The sequence below is a fragment of the Salmo salar genome, chromosome ssa18 (genome assembly GCF_905237065.1).
Source record: "Salmo salar chromosome ssa18, Ssal_v3.1, whole genome shotgun sequence".
Taxonomy (NCBI): Eukaryota; Metazoa; Chordata; class Actinopteri; order Salmoniformes; family Salmonidae; genus Salmo; species Salmo salar.
The window spans coordinates 81,329,835-81,352,767 of NC_059459.1; the positions used below are offsets into that span (position 1 = coordinate 81,329,835).

Sequence of the window (22,933 nt, forward strand, 5' to 3'; positions counted from 1 at the left end):
TATAACCATTATAACCACTATAACCCTTATAACCACTATAACCCTTATAACCCCTATAACCACTATAACCCTTATAACCACTATAACCCCTATAACCACTATAACCCCTATAACCACTATAACCCCTATAACCATTATAACCCTTATAACCCCTATAACCACTATAACCCCTATAACCACTACAACCCTTATAACCCCTATAACCCTTATAACCACTATAACCCTTATAACCACTATAACCCTTATAACCACTATAACCCTTATAACCACTATAAACCTTATAACCACTATAACCCCTATAACCACTATAACCCTTATAACCACTATAACCCCTATAACCACTATAACCCCTATAACCACTATAACCCTTATAACCACTATAACCCTTATAACCACTATAACCCTTATAACCACTATAACCCTTATAACCACTATAACCCCTATAACCCTTATAACCCCTATAACCACTATAACCCTTATAACCACTATAACCCTTATAACCACTATAACCCCTATAACCCCTATAACCACTATAACCCTTATAACCACTATAACCCTTATAACCACTATAACCACTATAACCCCAATAACCACTATAACCCTTATAACCCTTATAACCACTATAACCCTTATAACCACTATAACCCTTATAACCCTTATAACCACTATAACCATTATAACCACTATAACCCTTATAACCCTTATAACCACTATAACCCTTATAACCACTATAACCCTTATAACCACTATAACCCTTATAACCACTATAACCCTTATAACCACTATAACCCTTATAACCCGTATAACCCTTATAACCACTATAACCATTATAACCACTATAACCCTTATAACCACTATAACCCTTATAACCACTATAACCGTAACAAGTGGCTGCATATCAACATCATTTCAACAGAGTTTAGTTGGTCGTTTGTTGATATAGTCTGAGCATCTGTACCCAGATCATCCAATTCTATTCATCATGGAATTGGAAAGATTCCTGACTGTGGAAGAAATTCTTTCAAGATAATTCTTCCAACTGGGTTGGTTAGTGGTAGGTTTAGGACCTCTTGGACAATCCTTTGGGAACACCTGGACACAACCACCTTGGTGAAATTGGTTCAACTCCTTTTCGAGTGCTCCCAAGGTTTCTGGTTTCAATGTTTTCCTCTTTCCCTTCTTGTTCCACCCCCAGTGTGCTTCGGCCTTCCACTTTTTCTTCTTGTTGTAACAGCAGTAGGCTGTCCACATGAGATCAGGGATGTTCACTCTGTTCTTCAGTGTTTTGTTCTTACTGGGCACCGCTCCAGTCACCACATAGGCCTTTATCTTCCTGTTGTTACTAAAACAGTCCGTCATCAGCTTCTCTCTGACATTTTCCTCCATTTTCATCCACCTGCCATTGTTGAAGGACACCACCTGGGGAACGATGTTGGTCAGGGTAAAGGTGGACTTCTGAGTATCAAGGTCATGCGCATGTGAATTTGGGAAGAGGTGACCTTTGTTCACCCCTTTATTTTGTATTGAGTTACTATAGTCGTAGTTCCCAGCCTGGTGTTGGTAGTGTTCTCCCATATTCTTCATTTCAGGGCTGTTGTTTACACCGTTGAGCTGCAGGACACAATCATACGTTCATTAATTTACAAACTTTCAGTGAATAAACCCTCCTTTCAGTACAATAAACCCTCCTTTCAGTGAATAAACCCTCCTTTCAGTATAATAAACCCTCCTTTCAGTATAATAAACCCTCCTTTCAGTACAATAAACCCTCCTTTCAGTACAATAAACCCTCCTTTCAGTACAATAAACCCTCCTTTCAGTACAATAAACCCTCCTTTCAGTACAATAAACCCTCCTTTCAGTACAATAAACCCTCCTTTCAGTACAATAAACCCTCCTTTCAGTACAATAAACCCTCCTTTCAGTACAATAAACCCTCCTTTCAGTACAATAAACCCTCCTTTCAGTACAATAAACCCTCCTTTCAGTATAATAAACCCTCCTTTCAGTATAATAAACCCTCCTTTCAGTACAATAAACCCTCCTTTCAGTACAATAAACCCTCCTTTCAGTACAATAAACCCTCCTTTCAGTACAATAAACCCTCCTTTCAGTACAATAAACCCTCCTTTCAGTGAATAAATCCTCCTTTCAGTATAATAAACCCTCCTTTCAGTACAATAAACCCTCCTTTCAGTACAATAAACCCTCCTTTCAGTACAATAAACCCTCCTTTCAGTACAATAAACCCTCCTTTCAGTACAATAAACCATCCTTTCAGTACAATAAACCCTCCTTTCTGTACAATAAACCCTCCTTTCAGTACAATAAACCCTCCTTTCAGTGAATAAACACTCCTTTCAGTATAATAAACCCTCCTTTCAGTGAATAAACCCTCCTTTCAGTACAATAAACCCTCCTTTCAGTACAATAAACCCTCCTTTCAGTACAATAAACCCTCCTTTCAGTATAATAAACCCTCCTTTCAGTATAATAAACCCTCCTTTCAGTACAATAAACCCTCCTTTCAGTACAATAAACCCTCCTTTCAGTACAATAAACCCTCCTTTCAGTACAATAAACCGTCCTTTCAGTATAATAAACCCTCCTTTCAGTACAATAAACCCTCATTTCAGTACAATAAACCCTCCTTTCAGTATAATAAACCCTCCTTTCAGTATAATAAACCCTCCTTTCAGTATAATAAACCCTCCTTTCAGTACAATAAACCCTCCTGTCAGTACAATAAACCCTCCTTTCAGTACAATAAACCCTCCTTTCAGTATAATAAACCCTCCTTTCAGTACAATAAACCCTCCTTTCAGTACAATAAACCCTCCTTTCAGTACAATAAACCCTCCTTTCAGTGAATAAACCCTCCTTTCAGTATAATAAACCCCCCTTTCAGTACAATAAACCCTCCTTTCAGTACAATAAACCCTCCTTTCAGTACAATAAACCCTCCTTTCAGTACAATAAACCCTCCTTTCAGTATAATAAACCCTCCTTTCAGTGAATAAACCCTCCTTTCTGTACAATAAACCCTCCTTTCAGTATAATAAACCCTCCTTTCTGTACAATAAACCGTCCTTTCAGTACAATAAACCCTCCTTTCAGTACAATAAACCCTCCTTTCAGTATAATAAACCCTCCTTTCTGTACAATAAACCGTCCTTTCAGTACAATAAACCCTCCTTTCAGTACAATAAACCCTCCTTTAAATACAATAAACCCTCCTTTCAGTACAATAAACCCTCCTTTCAGTACAATAAACCCTCCTTTCAGTACAATAAACCCTCCTTTCAGTACAATAAACCCTCCTTTCAGTACAATAAACCCTCCTTTCAGTACAATAAACCCTCCTTTCAGTACAATAAACCCTCCTTTCAGTACAATAAACCCTCCTTTCAGTACAATAAACCCTCCTTTCAGTATAATAAACCCTCCTTTCTGTACAATAAACCCTCCTTTCTGTACAATAAACCCTCCTTTCAGTATAATAAACCCTCCTTTCAGTATAATAAACCCTCCTTTCAGTATAATAAACCCCCCTTTCAGTACAATAAACCCTCCTTTCAGTGAATAAACCCTCCTTTCAGTACAATAAACCCTCCTTTCAGTACAATAAACCCTCCTTTCAGTATAATAAACCCTCCTTTCAGTACAATAAACCCTCTTTTCTGTACAATAAACCCTCCTTTCTGTACAGTAAACCCTCCTTTCAGTATAATAAACCCTCCTTTCAGTACAATAAACCCTCTTTTCTGTACAATAAACCCTCCTTTCTGTACAATAAACCCTCCTTTCAGTATAATAAACCCTCCTTTCAGTACAATAAACCCTCCTTTCAGTACAATAAACCCTCCTTTCAGTACAATAAACCCTCTTTTCTGTACAATAAACCCTCCTTTCTGTACAATAAACCCTCCTTTCTGTACAATAAACCCTCTACTGGGGGGGTTCACAATCAAGACAATCAAGTCTCTATACCCTCCATAGTGGTAGTTCTATATTTTGTAACATAACTGTCTGTGACATACAGTTGAAGTCGGAAGTTTACATACACCTTAGCCAAATACATTTAAACTCAGTTTCACAATTCCTGACATTTAATCCTAGTAAAAATTCCCTGTCTTAGGTCAGTTAGGAAAACCACTATTTTAAGAAAGTGAAATGTCAGAATAATAGTAGAGAGAATTATTTATTTCAGCTTTTATTTCTTTCATCACATTCCCAGTGGGTCAGAAGTTTACATACACTCAATTAGTATTTGGTAGCATTGCCTTTAAATTGTTTAACTTGGGTCAAATGTTTAGGGTAGCCTTCCACAAGCTTCCCACAATAAGTTGGGTGAATTTTGTCCCATTCCTCCTGACAGAGCTGGTGTAACTGAGTCAGGTTTGTAGGCCTCCTTGCTTGCACACACTTTTTACATTTACATTTAAGTCATTTAGCAGACGCTCTTATCCAGAGCGACTTACAAATTGGTGCATTCACCTTATAATATCCAGTGGAACAACCACTTTACAATAGTGCATCTAAATCTTTTAAGGGGGGGTTAGAAGGATTACTTTATCCTATCCCAGTTATTCCTTAAAGAGGTGGGGTTTCAGGTGTCTCCGGAAGGTGGTGATTGACTCCGCTGTCCTGGCGTCGTGAGGGAGCTTGTTCCACCATTGGGGTGCCAGAGCAGCGAACAGTTTTGACTGGGCTGAGCGGGAACTGTGCTTCCTCAGCGGTAGGGAGGCGAGCAGGCCAGAGGTGGATGAACGCAGTGCCCTTGTTTGGGTGTAGGGCCTGATCAGAGCCTGAAGGTACGGAGGTGCCGTTCCCCTCACAGCTCCGTAGGCAAGCACCATGGTCTTGTAGCGGATGCGAGCTTCGACTGGAAGCCAGTGGAGAGAGCGGAGGAGCGGGGTGACGTGAGAGAACTTGGGAAGGTTGAACACCAGACGGGCTGCGGCGTTCTGGATGAGTTGTAGGGGTTTAATGGCACAGGCAGGGAGCCCAGCCAACAACGAGTTGCAGTAATCCAGACGGGAGATGACAAGTGCCTGGATTAGGACCTGCGCCGCTTCCTGTGTGAGGCAGGGTCGTACTCTGCGAATGTTGTAGAGCATGAACCTACAGGATCGGGTCACCGCCTTGATGTTAGTGGAGAACGACAGGGTGTTGTCCAGGGTCACGCCGAGGCTCTTAGCACTCTGGGAGGAGGACACAAGGGAGTTGTCAACCGTGATGGCGAGATCATGGAAAGGGCAGTCCTTCCCCGGGAGGAAGAGCAGCTCCGTCTTGCCGAGGTTCAGCTTTTTCAGTTCTGCCCACAAATTTTCTATAGGACTTTGTGATGGCCACTCCAATACCTTGACTTTGTTGTCCTTAAGCCCTTTTGCCACAACTTTGGAAGTATGCTTGGGGTCATTGTCCATTTGGAAGACCCATTTGCGACCAAGCTTTAACTTCCTGACTGATGTCTTGAAATGTTGCTTCAATATTTCCACATAATTTTCCTGCCTCACGATGCCATCTATTTTATGGAGTGCACCAGTCCCTCTTGCAGCAAAGCACCCCCACAACATGATGCTGCCACCCCCGTGCTTCACGGTTGGGATGGTGTTCTTCGGCTTGCAAGGATCCCCCTTTTTTCTCCAAACATAACGATGGTCGTTATGGCCAAACAGTTCTGTTTTTGTTTCATCAGACCGGAGGAAGTTTCTCCAAAAAGTACGATCTTTGTCCCCATGTGCAGTTGCAAACCGTAGTCTGGCTTTTTTATGGTGGTTTTGGAGCAGTGCTTCTTCCTTGCTGAGCTGCCTTTCAGGTTAAGTCGATATAAGACTCGTTTTACTGTGGATATAGATACTTTTGTACCTGTTTCCTCCAGCATCTTCACAAGGTCCTTTGCTGTTGTTATGGGATTGATTCGCACTTTTCGCACCAAAGTACGTTCATCTCTAGGAGACAGAACGCGTCTCCCTTCCTGAGCGGTATGACGGCTGCGTGGTCCCATGGTGTTTATACTTGCGTACATTGTTTGTACAGATGAACGTGGTACCTTCAGGCATTTGGAAATTGCTCCCAATGATGAACCAGACTTGAGGAGGTCTACATTTTTTTCTGAGGTCTTGGCTGATTTCTTTAGATTTTCCCATGATGTCAAGCAAAGAGGCACTGAGTTTGAAGGTAAGCCTTGAAATACATCCACAGGTACACCTCCAATTGACTCAAATTATGCCAATTAGCCTATCAGAAGCTTCTAAAGCCATGACACCATTTTCTGAAATTTCCCAAGCTGTTTAAAGGCACAGTCCACTTAGTGTATGTAAACTTCTGACCCACTGGAATTGTGATACAGTGAATTATAAGTGAAATAATCTGTCTGTAAACAAATGTTCGAAAAATGACTTGTGTCATGAACAAAGTAGATGTCCTAACCGACTTGCCAAAACTATAGTTTGTTAACCAGTTAGGGCTAGGGGGCAGTATTGACACGGCTGGATAAAAAAACATACCCGATTTAATCTGGTTACCACTCCTACCCAGTAACTAGAATATGCATATACTTATTACATATGGATAGAAAACACCCTAAATTTTCTAAAACTGTTTGAATGGTGTCTGTGAGTATAACAGAACTCATTTGGCAGGCAAAACCCTGAGACATTTTCTGACAGGAAGTGGATACCTGATGTGTTGTATTACCTTTAAACCTATCCCATTGAAAAACACAGGGGCTGAGGAATATTTTGGCACTTCCTATTGCTTCCACTAGATGTCACCAGCCTTTACAAAGTGTTTTGAGTCTTCTGGAGGGAGATCTGACCGAACAAGAGCCATGGAACGATGATGGCCCATTAGACACCTGGCGCGCGAGTTCATGTTGGGCACCCTCGTTCCAATACGTTATAAAAGAGGATGCATTCGTCCACCTTGAATATTATTCATGTTCTGGTTAAAAAAGGCCCTAATGATTTATGCTATACAACGTTTGACATGTTTGAACGAACGTAAATATCTTTTTTCCCCTCGTTCATGAAGTGAAGTCCTGCGGGCTTAGATCATGTGCTAACAAGACGGAGATTTTTGGACATAAATGATGAGCTTTTTTGAACAAAACTACATTCGTTATGGACCTGTGATACCTGGAAGTGACATCTGATGAAGAGAATCAAAGGTAATGGATTATTTACATAGTATTTTCGATTTTAGATCTCCCCAACATGACGGCGAGTCTGTATCGCAACGCGTATTTTTCTGGGCGCAGTGCTCAGATTATTGCAAAGTGTGATTTCCCAGTAAGGTTATTTTTAAATCTGGCAAGTTGATTGCGTTCAAGAGATGTAAATCTATAATTCTTTAAATGACAATATAATATTTTACCAATGTTTTCTAATTTTAATTATTTAATTTGTGTTGCTGACTTGACTGCCGGTTATTGGAGGGAAACGATTTCCTCAACATCAATGCCATAGTAAAACGCTGTTTTTGGATATAAATATGAACTTGATAGAACTAAAAATGCATGCATTGTCTAACATAATGTCCTAGGAGTGTCATCTGATGGAGATTGTAAAAGGTTAGTGCATCATTTTAGCTGGTTTTATGGTTTTGGTGACCCTGTCTTTGAATTGACAAAACATTACACACAACTCTTGTAAATGTACTGTCCTAACATACTCTAAATTTATGCTTTCGCCGTAAAACCTTTTTGAAATCGTAAAACGTGGTTAGATTAAGGAGATGTTTATCTTTCAAAGGGTGTAAAATAGTTGTATGTTTGAAAAATTTGAATTTTGACATTTATTTGGATTCAAATTTGCCGCTCTTGAAATGCACCTGCTGTTGATGGAGTGCACCACGGGTGGCACGCTAGCGTCCCACCTAGCCCATAGAGGTTAACCTGTTGGGGCTAGGGGGCAGTATTTGCACGGCTGGATAAAAAAACATACCCGATTTAATCTGGTTACTAATCCTACCCAGTAACTAGAATATGCATATACTTATTATATATGGATGGAAAACACCCTAAATTTTCTAAAACTGTTTGAATGGTGTCTGTGAGTATAACAGAACTCATTTGGCAGGCAAAACCCTGAGACATTTTCTGACAGGAAGTGTATACCTGATGTGTTGTATTACCTTTAAACCTATGCCATTGAAAAACACAGGGGCTGAGGAATATTTTGGCACTTCCTATTGCTTCCACTAGATGTCACCAGCCTTTACAAAGTGTTTTGAGTCTTCTGGAGGGAGATCTGACCGAACAAGAGCCATGGAACGATGATGGCCCATTAGACACCTGGCGCGCGAGTTCATGTTGGGCACCCTCGTTCCAATACGTTATAAAAGAGGATGCATTCGTCCACCTTGAATATTATTCATGTTCTGGTTAAAAAAGGCCCTAATGATTTATGCTATACAACGTTTGACATGTTTGAACGAACGTAAATATCTTTTTCCCCTCGTTCATGAAGTGAAGTCCGGCGGGCTTAGATCATGTGCTAACAAGACGGAGATTTTTGGACATAAATGATGAGCTTTTTTGAACAAAACTACATTCGTTATGGACCTGTGATACCTGGAAGTGACATCTGATGAAGAGAATCAAAGGTAATGGATTATTTACATAGTATTTTCGATTTTAGATCTCCCCAACATGACGGGCGAGTCTGTATCGCAACGCGTATTTTTCTGGGCGCAGTGCTCAGATTATTGCAAAGTGTGATTTCCCAGTAAGGTTATTTTTAAATCTGGCAAGTTGATTGCGTTCAAGAGATGTAAATCTATAATTCTTTAAATGACAATATAATATTTTACCAATGTTTTCTAATTTTAATTATTTAATTTGTGTTGCTGACTTGACTGCCGGTTATTGGAGGGAAACGATTTCCTCAACATCAATGCCATAGTAAAACGCTGTTTTTGGATATAAATATGAACTTGATAGAACTAAAAATGCATGCATTGTCTAACATAATGTCCTAGGAGTGTCATCTGATGGAGATTGTAAAAGGTTAGTGCATCATTTTAGCTGGTTTTATGGTTTTGGTGACCCTGTCTTTGAATTGACAAAACATTACACACAACTCTTGTAAATGTACTGTCCTAACATACTCTAAATTTATGCTTTCGCCGTAAAACCTTTTTGAAATCGTAAAACGTGGTTAGATTAAGGAGATGTTTATCTTTCAAAGGGTGTAAAATAGTTGTATGTTTGAAAAATTTGAATTTTGACATTTATTTGGATTCAAATTTGCCGCTCTTGAAATGCACCTGCTGTTGATGGAGTGCACCACGGGTGGGACGCTTGCGTCCCACCTAGCCCATAGAGGTTAACAAGAAATGTGTGGAGTGGTTGAAAAACGAGTTTTAATGACTCCAACCTAAGTGTATGTAAACTTCTGACTTCAACTGTACAGCAGTAAACAAATAATGTTATGTTATATGACAAAACATTAGTCCTACCTGGGGCTCGATCATCCAGGTTGGATTTGGTCTGGGGTCTGTAGGAGGACCAGTGAAGGTGTAGGCTGAGAACACAGGGATCCTGTTGGTCGTGTCGTAGAGAGTTGCAAACCTGTAGATGTTGTTGAACAACTGACAAATCAGCTTGTAGCGTTTCTGGTCCTGGACCGTCCCACCAACCAAAATACCTGGGAGATTTGGAGTTGTCCCATTCATGAAGAAATTCTTGCACTGTGGAACATCACTGAACTTCTCCACTACATGAGAGAGAGCAGGAGGAAGGAGAGAGAGGAGGAGGAGAGTAGAGAGATGATTCAATACCCCCATCATCACCTGAAGACTGTACACCACAGAGACAAAGATGAAGTTACAGAGACCAGTTGGTAGACTGGAGACTGTTGAGCTGAGTCAGGACAGACTGCTTTAAATAGTTATTACAGAGACTCCTCCTTCAGATGTCAAGACAGATAGGGTTGATTTGCATAAACTCCTCCCTATGTTTCCATGGAAACTGCTGTAACACATAAAATGGAATAGATAGTATAGAATAGATAGTATAGGATAGTATAGATAGTGTAGAATAGATAGTATAGAATAGATAGTGTAGAATAGATAGTATAGAATAGATAGTGTAGAATAGATAGTATAGAATAGATAGTGTAGAATAGATAGTATAGAATAGATAGTATAGTATACTATCACCTCCTGTAGTTTCTAACACGTATGGACCCAGAACTGAATCACACAATATTATAGTTCTGGGTTAATGAGATTAGACTGCTCTAAATAGTGACTGCATCCACACTTTGGTTCTGGTAGAAAAACGTTTTAGGATAAAACATGACTTTACTCAGCATAGAGTCTGTCAGAAGATACACATCAGACTATTGTAACAGAGGGACTGTTCTGGAATTACGGTTGCTGAGTTCACATTCATTAATATCCCACAAGGCTTAGCGACTCTGACTCAAAAACTCAAAGAAGTAAACTTGCATTTCCCTTGACAAGCAAGTAAAGGGAAATGTAGGGAAATGCTTGTGCTTCTTATTCCAACAGTGCAGTAATATCTAACAGGTAATATCTAATAATTCCACAACAAATACCTAATACACACAAATCTAGTAAAGGAATGGAATAAGAATAATAATATATAAATATATGGATGAGCAGTGTCAGAGAGGCTAAGATGCAATAGATAGTATAGAATAGATAGTATAGAATAGATAGTGTAGTATAGTGTAGAATAGATAGAATAGAATAGATAGTGTAGACTAGATTGTATAGAATAGATAGTATAGAATAGATAGTGTAGAATAGATAGTGTAGTATAGATAGTGTAGAATAGATAGTGTAGAATAGATAGTATAGTGTAGATAGTATAGACTAGATAGTATAGGATAGATAGTGTAGAATAGATAGTATAGAATAGATAGTGTAGAATAGATAGTGTAAAATACAGTATATATATGGATCAGCAATGTCAGAGTGGCATAGGCTAAGACGCAATAGATGGTATTCTATACTATCAGGTACGAAGGCTAAGATGCAATAGATAGTATTCTATACTATCAGGTATGAAGGTAAGACCCAGATGCAGACAAGTTGAATTAACAATGGATTAATAATCCAACAGGGGCAATAGACAGGTCAAGGCAGGCAGGGGTCAGTAAAGGCAGGCTCCGGGTCAGGGAAGGCAGAGAGGTCAGGCAGGTGGGCTCAGAGTCAGGACAGGAAAGGGTCAAAACCAGGAGGGTGAGAAAAAGAGAGACTCAGAAAAAAAAAAGCTGGTTGACCTGGCAACAGACAAACAGAGAACACAGGTATAAATACACAGGGGATAATGGGGAAGATGGGCGACACCTGGAGGGGGGTGGAGACAACAGGGACAGGTGAAACAGATCAGGGTGTGACAGAATACAATATATACATATTAGATGAATAATGTGAGATATGTAAACATTCTTAAAGTGGCATTATTAAAGTGACTAGTGTTCCATTTATTAAAGTGGCCGATAATTTCAAGTCTGTATGTGGGCAGCTGCCTCTCTGTGCTAGTGATGGCTGTTTAACCTGTTTAGGATAGGGGGAAGTATTTTCACGGCCGGATAAAAAACGTACCCGATTTAATCTGGTTATTACTCCTGCCCAGAAACTAGAATATGCATATAATTATTTGATTTGGATAGAAAACACCCTAAAGTTTCTAAAACTGTTTGAATGGTGTCTGTGAGTATAACAGAACTCCTATGGCAGGCCAAAACCTGAGAAGATTCCATACAGGAAGTGCCCTCTCTGACCATTTCTTGGCCTTCTATAGCCTCTTTATCGAAAATAGAGGATCTCTGCTGTAACGTGACATTTTCTAAGGCTCCCATAGGCTCTCAGAAGGCGCCAGAACGTGGAATGAGATCTCTGCAGTCCCTGGGCGAAAAACAGTAGGGGTTTTGGAAAGTGGTCGTTCTGAGAACAATGACACGGGTGCGCGCGTGCATGTGAAGACTCCATTTTCTATCTTCAGTGTTTGAACGAAAACAAGGTCTCCCGGTCGGAATATTATCTCTATTTTATGAGAAAAATCGCATAAAAATTGATTTTAAACAGCGTTTGACATGCTTCGAAGTACGGTAATGGAATATTTTGAAATTTTTTGTCACGATACGCGCCGGCGCGTCACCCTTCGGATAGTGTCTTGAACGCAAGAACAAAACGCCGCTATTTGGATATGACTATGGATTATTTGGAACCAAAACAACATTGGGTGTTGAAGTAGAAGTCCTGGGAGTGCATTCTGACGAAGAACAGCAAAGGTAATCCAATTTTTCTTATAGTAAATCTGAGTTTGGTGAGTGCCAAACTTGGTGGGTGTCAAAATAGCTAGCCGTGATGGCCGGGCTATCTACTCAGAATATTGCAAAATGTGCTTTCACCGAAAAGCTATTTTAAAATCGGACACCGCGATTGCATAAAGGAGTTCTGTATCTATAATTCTTAAAATAATTGTTTTGTTTTTTTGTGAACGTTTATCGTGAGTAATTTAGTAAATTCACCGGAAGTTTTCGGTGGGTATGCTAGTTCTGAACGTCACATGCTAATGTAAAAAGCTGGTTTTTTATATAAATATGAACTTGATTGAACAAAACATGCATGTATTGTATAACATAATGTCCTAGGAGTGTCATCTGATCATCAAAGGTTAGTGCTGCATTTAGCTGTGGTTTTGGTTTTTGTGACATTATATGCTAGCTTGAAAAATGGGTGTGTGATTATTTCTGGCTGGGTACTCTCCTGACATAATCTAATGTTTTGCTTTCATTGTAAAGCCTTTTTGAAATCGGACAATGTGGTTAGATAAAGGAGAGTCTTGTCTTTAAAATGGTGTAAAATAGTCATATGTTTGAGAAATGGAAGTTTTGGGATTTTTGAGGTGTTTGTAATTCGCGCCACGCTCTATCATTGGATATTGGAGAGGCGTTCCGCTAGCGGCACATCTAGATGTAAGAGGTTAACAGTCTGATGGCCTTGAGATAGAAGCTGTTTTTCAATCTCTCAGTCCCAGCTTTGATGCACCTGTACTGACCTCGCCTTCTGGATGATAGCGGGGTGAACAGGCAGTGGCTCGGGTGGATGTTGTCCTTGATGATCTGTTTGGCCTTCCTGTGACATCGGGTGGTGTAGGTGTCCTGGAGGGCAGGTAGTTTGCCCCATGGTGATGCGTTGTGCAGACCTCACTACCCTCTGGAGAGCCCTGCTGTTGTGGGCGGAGCAGTTGCCGTACCAGGACGTGATACAGATATGTGTTCAACTGAATGAAACGGAGGAAGATGTGTTCAACTGAATGGAATGGAGGAAGATGTGTTCAACTGAATGGAATGGAGGAAGATGTGTCCAACTGAATGAAATGGAGGAAGATGTGTTCAACTGAATGAAACGGAGGAAGAGGTGTACAACTGAATGAAACGGAGGAAGATGTGTTCAACTGAATGGAATGGAGGAAGATGTGTTCAACTGAATGGAATGGAGGAAGATGTGTTCAACTGAATGAAATGGAGGAAGCTATCAAATGTCAATCAAGTTTCCACCTCTGATTTGGCCTCTAATCAATCAATCAATCAATCAATCAATCAATCAATCAATCAATCAATATGTATTTATAAAACCCTTATTACATCAGCTGATGTCACAGAGTGCTGTACAGAAACCCAGCCTGAAACCCCAAACAGCAAGCAATGCAGGTGTAGAAGCACGGTCGAACACACTTCCTGGAAACCAGAAGATGGCAATAATGGATGTTTCATTTACTGGTGGTGTTTATGTTGGTGTATTATGTGGTCTGACCACTGCTGAGTTTATTTCCAGTAACTAAAGTAGGTCACAGTAAGAGTTGACACAAGGCTGTGTATGTAGCATTAGAAAATGTGGTTCCTAACAACACTGTGGTCAGAGCAGCACTGGACTGATTAACACCTCAGACTCAGCAGCTGTAGATTCTTCAGTTGAGGAGGCCTTTTCTCAGTCAGAGTAGAGGAGACTGGGGAACAAACCAACACTTTTACACTTTAGTTAATTATGAAAATATTATTTAAGTTAGATTCATCATATTTTTATATAAACATACATACCTCAGCTACCTTTACACACTAAGTATGTTCCCAGGACCTACCAGTCATTTACAATTGAACCAAGTGGAGGATATTAAATGTTATAATTGACCCAGTAGGTGAATGTTCCACAGGTCAATAATTTAACAAAAAGACAGGAGGATAGAATATTTACTTTAGGACCTCAAAACCTTTTTTCTTCTTCAATAAAACTAAAAGTCATCAATGGATTTAAACAAAACCTCTTGGTCATGTAGCGACTAGAGCTGGGTGATATGGCCAAAATATCATATCATTATATTTTTGTCATTTTTGACGGTATTTTATGTTTTTGATGAATAAAAGTTGTACATTTTCTTTATGAGTAGTGTGTGATCCTACCGTGGCAACACATATATTCTGAATTATTTCAATGGGTCTTTCTACATTCTGATTGGTTTATTCTCTTCAATTAAACTTCAACCTAAAATCATTTCCTGCATTTCCATCAATTTCTGCATTTCCTGCACTCATTTCAGATCATTTCCACGATATGGGCAAAAATACTAGGCCTCATTTTTAACCAAATGTTGCAATTGCGATTTAGATCAAAACACTTGGGTGAACATTTGGAATCATGGAAATAGAATGTTTATTATAATTCTATAGTTAGAATATAAATAACAGTGGGCACTTTGAATACAGTGTTGTTTGACATGACAACGAATGAAAGGACCAGTTATTGTGACAGGGTAGGAACCAAAGTGATGTTCAGTGCTTCCTTGGGGACCCTATAATCTTTGGCTACATTAAAACTTTATTCATATTGCCAGCATATTCATGCTTTGCCTATTTCTCTTTGATTTAGAAGATACTGTTGCACAATCAACATGCTGATTTAGCCAGCTAACTAGCGTGTTAGCCATTAGTGGCAAACACGATTTAGCTTAACTTGCTAAGAAAATAAAATACTATTGTTGGGGTAAAGTACTGGGTAATGGAGATGTACTGCTTTAGTTCTCAGGCTGAGACCTACCTGCACCTACTGATAGTCACGTAGCCTCAAGGCCAAGATGTTCTGAAAATAGCAAAGCGTCTGAGACCACACAGGTGTGGTTGATGGCTTGTAGCAGAGTGTGAAACCACATGTTTTTCTCATCTGAGATACCTTGTATCTAATCCAATGCAACAATGTTAAGATATGATTGACGGTAGGTTGTTCACACCACCCAGTATAAAGAGTGTTGTCTCCTGTTTCACAACACAGATCATCACTATAGACTCCTGAGGTATTCTGGGTGTCAATCTCTGTCTGCAATTGTATTTTATTAGTAAAGAATTTTATATCAAGGTTCCTGTGTCATCTATCTGGAAGACTGATTGTTGAAAGAAACTTACATCACACCATGCAAAGGACACTATGAATCAATTTATATTTCATGAAACTACAGGAATCCTTTGTTTCAGGGAAACATTATATTTGTTCAACATGCGTGTAGGGAGGAGTTCCCCTTTCTGTCCAATGAGGTCATTTCTGGACAATATTTCAGCAAGTAAAATGATGGTTCTACTTTAGAATGTGGAACACAGCCAATAGGGAGGTTTGATTGTTACACATTCTAAATAGTTCCACCTGTTCCACATACAGAGGAGTTTATCCAACCCTCCTTGTCCAGTCTGACCACTAATTATAGCAGACAGGACTCATCTTCATACAGAGGAGTTTATCCAACCCTCCTTGTCCAGTCTGACCACTAATTATAGCAGACAGGACTCATCTTCATACAGAGGAGTTTATCCAACCCTCCTTGTCCAGTCTGACCACTAATTATACCAGACAGGACTCATCTTCATACAGAGGAGTTTATCCAACCCTCCTTGTCCAGTCTGACCACTAATTATACCAGACAGGACTCATCTTCACACAGAGGAGTTTATCCAACCCTCCTTGTCCAGTCTGACCACTAATTATACCAGACAGGACTCGCTCTAGGCCAGTTCCTCTGTTTACTTCAGACATATATTCTTCCACATATCATCACAGAAAAGTTAATCAGTTAGATAATGTTTACCCAGTGGCATCCTGAGACATTGATAGATCATGAGAGAAGAAAATATTAAATTACCATTTCTAAGCTGCTCATTTATTATGTTAAAACTCACCCCAGCACATTCTGAGGCAGGAAGGACATCACCCTCTTCTGGTCTTCACCCCACTGGGGCAAGTTCAGAAGCCTGGGGTGGATACAAGAGGGCCTGGGATAGATCACCAGGGACAGGGGCCGAACGTGAGGCAGGAGGGAGTGCTGCAGGTACCTGCATGTCCACGGGTTCATACCTAATACATACAGAGAATACATAAGACACAGATACAGTACTAAGCATTCTCAGCACCATGACAGTAAATCTACAGCATGAAAGGTAAGTGACAGATACAGTACTAAGCATTCTCAGCACCATGACAGTAAATCTACAGCATGAAAGGTAAGAGACAGATACAGTACTAAGCATTCTCAGCACCATGACAGTAAATCTACAGCATGAAAGGTAAGAGACAGATACAGTACTAAGCATTCTCAGCACCATGACAGTAAATCTACAGCATGAAAGGTAAGTGACAGATACAGCACTAAGCATTCTCAGCACCATGACAGTAAATCTACAGCATGAAAGGTAAGAGACAGATACAGCACTAAGCATTCTCAGCACCATGACAGTAAAACTACACCATGAAAGGTAAGTGACAGATACAGTACTAAGCATTCTCAGCACCATGACAGTAAATCTACAGCATGAAAGGTAAGAGACAGATACTAGATTTAGTTGTGTAACTAAAGGACAAAGAATGCATAGCCCTTTATGACAGATTCAGGAAGGGAGTGTCATGATGCTGAGGAGTGTCACATTCAATACATGGACAAATAGTAAGATTAACACAATGCATATCTTCCATTATTGTAAAGTATTCATGCTTGCAGAATGTCAAGGGAACAGAATAGCCTACCTAACATTGCAGAACCATATTCATGTGTAGATTGAAATGCAAGGCAAATATCATGATTATGACACCATGAAACTAGACAACATAATACATCTATTATCTAATCCATGACTGATACATGTTGAATAAAACTGTTTTACACTGAAACATAAACTACTGTACAGTAGCATGTTAAAGTTACTCAACTGTAGCCTGCATCACGTTCACACGATTTCACAACTTCACAGACGTCTTACACCACACAACAAAGCACCAATTTAAGCGATAGTATGAATTAAAATAGCTCCGATTGTAAAAATAGTATTGAAAATGCAGACAAGTGGTGTGTGATTGTACAGGTAGTTACCGATACCAAACCAATGCTACGGGTATCATAGGTAGATGACTGCTGAGATGTTTTACATTCACTTTTCCATTCTTCTTACAACTTCACAGATGTAGCAATAAGATTTACAACTGATTTCATCCAACCTTGTAAAAGATATTTACTCTGTAACTCTCCGTTTGATGTAAACAAAGATCCGATGAGGGGAAAGTGTCATGGCGCCGTTTGGTTTTTCAAACTTCCGGTTAGGGCGGAGCTAAGGTCAAAGGGCGAATCTGATTGGACCACACGTAGATGGATACGGATCTTTGAGACTGTCTCGCATTCCCATTGGTGGATTTACGCTAGTTGAGACTGGATAGACATCCGGTTGGTCTGCACAGGAAAATAATGTGCAACGGATTACACGCACATTCGTGAAGCGGCCTTATTCTGTCCCTCCGCTGGGGATAGACATGTTCCTGAGCGAACATAGCGAATAACTTTGAAATGTACGTTTATTTAACTATTGAATTAATATATTTATTTACCAAATTGTTTAAATGCCCAACAAATTACTTTAATGTGAATTTTTAATTCAAATGTTGAGTCAGTGCTTTTAGGGATAACCACTAGGCTACCCTGCCACCGCTATATGCACGACCTACAGACGGCTGTATTCCCCGTGGACCGGTTCATAAGTAAATGTATTCTGCTGCAAGGCGTCTATTTTCTCCAGTACTCGATTTAATGTCGAAGACAGAAAAAAACGGAAAGACACCGTTTTCCACCACCACGAGTGTATAGCTGATTGCATACAACTTGATCAAGACCATGAATATGCAAAACTCTTTATAAAACCATTGCACATTAATAAAGGGAGTTGAGGTTCTCAGCAACTTGAACCAACACTGAAATTTGAGCAATACGGTAATTTCCCCCCCTTATGTTTCTGCTCTGTTCTCCTCAGGCTGAAGCACATCACCCAGACAGATGTAATGAAGTTGGGAACCTCCCGTCCAACAGGAACATCCCCCTATCCCAGGAGGTCAGTCAGGAGTTTATTCAGCAACATCACTATGGTTAGATGGAAGTAGATCCACACATGTTGTTCTCTATCATGCAGAATTGCCATCTCATTGTAACTTATAAAGCACATTGTAAAATACAGATGTGGGTGATTTCTGTCCCAGGGTACTGCATTGTGTACAAGTTTTCTTTCCTGCCAGCCCAGCACAAACACCTTGTTCAACTACTCATGGTGCTCAATGTAGATCACAATGAGTTGAATGAGGTCAGAAAGGGTCTGGAACATGAGCCTTCATTCAGAAAGGGTCTGGAACATGAGCCTTCATTCAGAAAGAGTCTGGAACAAACAAAAAACGTCACTGTCATGAGCCTTCATGTACCCAACAAGCTTTTGAGTGTTGGAGGTTCATCTCCTTGATGTCCCTCACTTGGGGATGACTTATTTTGTACAATGGACTGTGTTCTAAGGGTTCATGCACAGATACAGGAAACCAATAAGAGTTTATATTATTAAAAATGACAAGTGCTGATGTCTCTCCACGGTTCTGGTTTGGAGGCTTGGACAGGATGCAGTTTATCTGTCTAATACCCTGCAAGGAGAAAGACAATAATTGTGGTATCCTGGGAGGTCTACCCCTGGGGTTGGTGATAGAGGGGAGGTACATGCCGGGACGTTGGCTCCCTCTGCTGGGAGTACCCGGAATGGAGACGCCGATGGCACCAATTAGGGGAGAGTGCCAACCAGCCGTGCAGGCCACATAAATGGAGCACTGCGGAGGAGGAAAAGAGAGTCAGCGAGCGAAGCTCCCGGGGTACAGTGTTGTACCAGAGGGCAATGATGTCTTCCTGGATGGGTCAACTTCAAATATCCAGGGTACTTCGGTTGGTGGGACAGTCCAGGACCAGAACAGCTACAAGCTGATCTGCCAGTTGTTTAAATACATGAAGAAAAAGGAAGTTTACAACACCTACGTTTGCAACTCTCTATGACACAACAAACAAGATCCCTGTGTTCATTTTACATTTCACTCATTTTACAATTTAGACATTTTTATAAGCAACAGCTAAAATACACAAAAGAAGAACATAATTATATATCTACGTAGAGAGCCTTCGGAAAGTATTCAGACCCCTGGACTTTTCCACATTTTGTTACGTTACAGCCTTATTCTAAAATTGATGAAGATTTTTGTTATTTAATCCATCTACACACAATACCCCATAATGACAAAGCAAAAAATGGTTTTTAGATTTTTGGGGAAATGTATTAAAAATAGAAAACAAATACCTTATTTACTTATGTATTCAGGACCTTTGTTATGAGACTCGAAATTGAGCTCAAGTGCACCCTGTTTCCATTGATCATCCTTGAGATGTTTCTACAACTTTAATTGAGTCCACCTGTGGTAAATTCAATTCATTGGACAGTGCGTCAGAGCAAAAACCAAGCCATGAGGGACGAAAGAATTGTCCGTAGGCACAGATCTGGGGAAGGGTACTAAAAAATGTCTGCTGCATTGAAGGTCTCCAAGAACACAGTGGCCTCCATCAGTCATAAATGGAATACGTTTGAAACCATCATGTCTCTTCCTAGAGTTGGCCGCCCGGCCAAACTGAGCAATCGGGGGAGAAGGGCCTTAGTAAGGAAGGTGACCAAGAACCCGATGGTCACTCATGCAGAGCTCCAGAGTTCCTCTGTGGAGATGGGAGAACCTTCCAGAAGGACAACCATCTCTGCAGCACTCCACCAATAAGACATTTATGGTAGAGGGGCCAGACGGAAGCCACTGCTCAGTAAAAGGCACATGACAGACCGCTTGGAGTTTACCAAAAGGCACCTAAAGGACTCTCAGACAATGAGAAACAAGATTCTCTGGTCTGATGAAACCAGGATTGAACTATTTGGTCTGAATGCCAAGTGTCACGTCTGGAGGAAACCTGGCACCATCCCCTACGGTGAAGCATGCTGGTGGCAGCATAATGCAGTGGGGATGTTTTTCAGCGGCAGGGTCTGGGAGACTAGTCAGGATCGAGGCAAAGATGAACAGAGCAAAGTACAGAGAAATCCTTGATGAAAATTGAGGGCTCCAGAGGGCTCCAGAGGGCTCACCTTCCAACAGAACAAAGACACTAAGCACACAGCCAAGACAACTCAGAAGTTGCTTCAGGACAAGTCTCAATGTCCTTGAGTGGCCCAGCCAGAGCCCAGACTTGAACCCGATCAAAAATCTCTGGAGAGACGCAGAAAATAGCTGTGCAGTAACGCTCCCCATCCAACCTGACAGAGCTTGAGAGGATCTGCAGAGAAGAATGGGAGAAACTCCCCAAATACAGGTGTGCCAAGCTTGTAGCGTCATACCCAAGTCTGTAATGTAACAAAATGTGGAAAAAGTCTGAATACTTTCATAGATGACATCTCTAAACTACCAGGTCTAAACTACCAGGTCTTCAATCACTAATCAACCAGAACATCACTACTGTAAACTGCCTGAGCGGCACCAGAACATCACTACTGTAAACTACCTGAGCAGTACCAGAACATCACTACTGTAAACTGCCTGAGCGGTACCAGAACATCACTACTGTAAACTACCTGAGCAGTACCAGAACATCACTACTGTAAACTGCCTGAGCGGTACCAGAACATCAATACTGTAAACTGCCTGAGCGGCACCAGAACATCACTACTGTAAACTGCCTGAGGGGTACCAGAACATCACTACTGTAAACTGCCTGAGCGGCACCAGAACATCACTACTGTAAACTGCCTGAGCGGCACCAGAAAATCACTACTGTAAACTGCCTGAGCGGTACCAGAAAATCACTACTGTAAACTGCCTGAGCGGTACCAGAACATCACTACTGTAAACTGCCTGAGCGGCACCAGAACATCACTACTGTAAACTGCCTGAGGGGTACCAGAACATCACTACTGTAAACTGCCTGAGCGGCACCAGAACATCACTACTGTAAACTGCCTGAGCAGCACCAGAACATCACTACTGTAAACTGCCTGAGCGGCACCAGAACATCACTACTGTAAACTGCCTGAGCGGCACCAGAACATCACTGCTGTAAACTGCCTGAGCGGCACCAGAACATCACTACTGTAAACTGCCTGAGCGGCACCAGAACATCACTACTGTAAACTGCCTGAGCAGCACCAGAACATCACTACTGTAAACTGCCTTAGCATGGCAGAGGCTGACACATTAGTTCAGTCCGATCTGAAAAATTCCATCATTAGAATATTTTGGCAAGAAAAGCGGCAAGTCTGCAGGATATGCACTATGCCTTACCATTACATTTACAGTAAATTACATATTGTAATGCATGTAAATTCACAAAACGTTACAGTATTCTTACAGTTTGATCTATTGACAGTGGACTCTGTTCTACCCTCAGAATAGACAGAAGACCCCATGGTGGTGGGCGTGGTCGTGTGCTGACCGACCAGTAGAAGTGGGCCGTGGAGGAAATGGTGAGGGCCAGGGAATGACATACGGCTGTCTGAAATAAAGCAGGCCATTGAGGAGAACGATGACGCCTTTGCCAATGTGATATCCATCAGCCTACCATCAATCACCCTGCTTTTAGAAGAGTCACCAGGTGTTTATGAAACACATTTACCTGGTGCCTTTTGAGAGAAACAACGACCAGGTGAAACAACTACAGGCTGAGTTTTGTTCAGGTACAGAACTATATACTGTTTTACTGTACAGTACTATATACTGTTTTACTGTACAGTACTATATACTGTTTAACTGTACAGTACTATATACTGTTTTACTGTACAGTACTATATACTGTTTTACTGTACAGCACTATATACTGTTTTACTGTACAGTACTATATACTGTTTAACTGTACAGTACTATATACTGTTTAACTGTACAGTACTATATACTGTTTTACTGTACAGTACTATATACTGTTTTACTGTACAGTACTATATACTGTTTTACTGTACAGTACTATATACTGTTTAACTGTACAGTACTATATACTGTTTTACTGTACAGCACTAATATACTGTTTTACTGTACAGCACTATATACTGTTTTACTGTACAGTACTATATACTGTTTTACTGTACAGCACTAATATACTGTTTTACTGTACAGCACTATATACTGTTTTACTGTACAGCACTAATATACTGTTTTACTGTACAGCACTAATATACTGTTTTACTGTACAGCACTATATACTGTTTTACTGTACAGTACTATATACTGTTTTACTGTACAGCACTAATATACTGTTTTACTGTACAGCACTATATACTGTTTTACTGTACAGCACTAATATACTGTTTTACTGTACAGCACTAATATACTGTTTTACTGTACAGTACTATATACTGTTTTACTGTACAGTACTATATACTGTTTTACTGTACAGTACTATATACTGTTTAACTGTACAGTACTATATACTGTTTAACTGTACAGTACTATATACTGTTTTACTGTACAGTACTATATACTGTTTTACTGTACAGCACTATATACTGTTTTACTGTACAGTACTATATACTGTTTAACTGTACAGTAC

General features: G+C 40.3%; 2 long non-coding RNA genes across 15 annotated transcripts; one reads left to right on the top strand and one right to left on the bottom strand.

Moving 5' to 3' along the window:
• Window positions 1-714: 714 nt before the first annotated feature.
• Window positions 715-17,599, bottom strand: LOC106592598 (endonuclease domain-containing 1 protein). Of its 14 annotated transcripts, none has more exons than XR_006760557.1 (5): window positions 17,390-17,599; window positions 16,206-16,380; window positions 13,043-13,267; window positions 9,466-9,722; window positions 716-1,611 (listed from the first exon to the last, which is right to left on the bottom strand). It is a non-coding gene; the product is annotated as an endonuclease domain-containing 1 protein (long non-coding RNA). The 14 variants fall into 14 exon arrangements; XR_006760556.1 differs by having other exon boundaries at window positions 13,043-13,145; window positions 17,230-17,596; XR_006760554.1 differs by having other exon boundaries at window positions 17,230-17,596.
• Window positions 17,600-17,744: 145 nt separating this feature from the next.
• On the top strand, window positions 17,745-22,136 carry LOC123728652 (uncharacterized). The gene is made up of 3 exons (XR_006760288.1): window positions 17,745-17,859; window positions 18,318-18,395; window positions 21,782-22,136. It is a non-coding gene; the product is annotated as an uncharacterized lncRNA (long non-coding RNA).
• Window positions 22,137-22,933: the final 797 nt, after the last annotated feature.